Here is a 2,662-nt window from a genome sequence, read left to right as displayed (position 1 = left end):
GAGCAAGCACTAGGCCACAGAGGCAAGGAAAAACTTACTTTTAAGAAGCAGAAACCTCGAGCAGAACACCTTATTTAAGAATTACTGTAAAAAAGAGATGACCCACAGGGAAAACACAGGTGACAAGTCCTTCAGGAGTTTGTCCCACCCTAACATGGAGAGCGATGGAGCTGTCAATCAAGGATGGGTCTAATCAGGCAAAATGAAATCACCAGTGTGTAAACAGCACCTGTGGGGAATTCACATGCACGAATGCCATAGATAATGCCATACTTATCACACCGAGCTTCTCTTTTCACCGATTAACTCCAGTCATCTAACGCTGCCATTTTTTTCTCCAAAGTTAATGTCAGTAAATTCATTGACTTCATGCAAATATTTCACATTAAAAGGGCGAACAGGGAGGACTTGTTGAGTTTGTGTTAACCAATTATGAATAAGACTGATGGGCCGTTTACACGTACATGGTTATTTAAAAAAAAAAAATGAGACGTTTCACTTCGTTTACACGCAGACGGAGAATTCGCCCCTGAAAACGATTCTTCCTAAAAACTCTGGCCAGTGTGGAGATTTTAGAAAACTCCGTTTGCATGTTTCCATGTATACTGAGACAAACGGAGGTCTAGGCAGCCGAGGAAGAGAAGAGAGAGGAAGTGATTTGCTGATGATGTTGCTATTTTCAGGATTCTGATAGGCTTGCGTGGGCTTGAGCTTCTCGTTACACTGACACCTACAGGTTCAGCATGCTCTTAACGGCATTGACGGCATATATACATGGGTACGTGTAAACAAACACTTTTCTTACAGCTGTGCATGATATTTTTGAAAACTGAGAGGTTGAAATGTCCGTTAATGAAAATAGCCGGTCCCGCGTTAACGTAGTCTAAAATGTTTTAAGTCAGTTTCAAGTAAAAGATGGGTCCTCTATTCTACTGAGGTATGTAATATTTGAAATAGTTAAAGTACTAGGGCTGTTAGTGTATATATTTATATCTATGCGTAAATATTGGTTTTAAATGACCAAAAGACACTTTCCTCTTAAATAATGCATGCAATCAAAAATGCTTTTACATCCTATAAAAACATGATAAAATACCTTTATAAAATAGACTGGATGCTCTTTATTCGTAAGACAATGTTAATAATTGTAACTCAAAATTTGCACTCTGAAAATAAAGTACTGTCCCTTGTGTTACTAGTTAGGATCCACCTTAAAAGCATTTGCTTATGAAACAGCTCTTTTTTGAGGACTATAATTAGTTTTTCAAATACGATAACAAATGCTTCCTCAAAAATCCACCATCACACTTCTTATAAAGCCCTGTCAAACTGCATTAGAAGACATATGGGGGCATTGACAACCCTTAAATGATCTGTCTTGATGTTGACATATTGTAGGTATCCTATGCACATGAACATTATGTAACCGCTGTGGACCGACCCGTAGACCCAGGCTGAAGTCAAGACACAAACACAGGGATATTGGTTTTGAATCTCATATCCTGTTTTATTGTTCAAATATGGCAAAACAAGATATACAACACAGTACAACCACACAGTCAGACGTACACACGGACAAATGGAAAGACAAACATGTATAGATGTTCACACACACACACACACTCTGAGCTGTCATGATTGATAGACGAGAATTTCTCTGGGGAACTGTTAATCAGTCACTGTGTGAACACACACACACACACACACACACACACACGCGCACACGCGCACACGCGCACACACACACACACACACACACACACACACACAAACACACACTTATGTATTAAAGGGGATTTTAAGGAGATTAAGGATCTGGTGACAATCAAACTAAAACGTTTAAAGTCCACATAAAGACAGAATTCACCTTAGTTATTGATGTTTGAATGAGCCCGCAGTGACAGGACTTAAGTGGATTTCACAGGGATGAGAGCACATTTTCCAGCTCACACCTGTTTTCACTTGAGGGTAATAAACCCCGCACGGCTGAAAATCTGAGCTGACAAACTGTGTCTCTGTTCCTCAGACATCATATTTATCTCATAATAGAAATGAGATGAATTCTGTTTCACGGTGGACAATTTTTTGTTACATTGACTCAAAAATCCAAATCTTTAGCAACAGGTTTACATTTAAGAGACTTTGGCAAATCTGGCAGCAAGAATCAGCCATCATCACCCAATCACCCCACAATGGCTCAAAATCTCACCCGTGGACTTCAGCACTTGCAGAAAAATCTATTTGTTTCAGGGACTTTTTACAGAGTTGATTGGATTTAACAGCATGTATATATTCTTTAAAAACGAAGACTATTAAAAAACAAAATTCATCATTTTGTGCTTTTTCCACCTTTCAATGCAAACTGAATGCTCTTTTTCTCATTTCAAAATTAAATAGCGTTCCATCTTTTCACATGAAATTAATTTGTCTAACAGAGACAGCAAAGCCTTATAAATAATAGTTAGAAAGGATAAAATAACATTTTATGTCAGAAGGTAAATAACTTACTTTTGGAATAGCTGTATCGTCGTCATCATCATCTTGCTGTCAGTCGAAAAACCTTATCTCCAGGAACTCAAACTTCCAAAAAATAAATTAAAAAAATTGACAATCCCCCTTATTTTCACACTGATGCCTGAGTGTTTCTGAATGGATTTCATGA

The sequence above is a fragment of the Etheostoma spectabile genome, chromosome 18 (assembly GCF_008692095.1).
Source record: "Etheostoma spectabile isolate EspeVRDwgs_2016 chromosome 18, UIUC_Espe_1.0, whole genome shotgun sequence".
Lineage (NCBI taxonomy): Eukaryota > Metazoa > Chordata > Actinopteri > Perciformes > Percidae > Etheostoma > Etheostoma spectabile.
Note: the sequence above shows the minus strand (reverse complement) of the source record.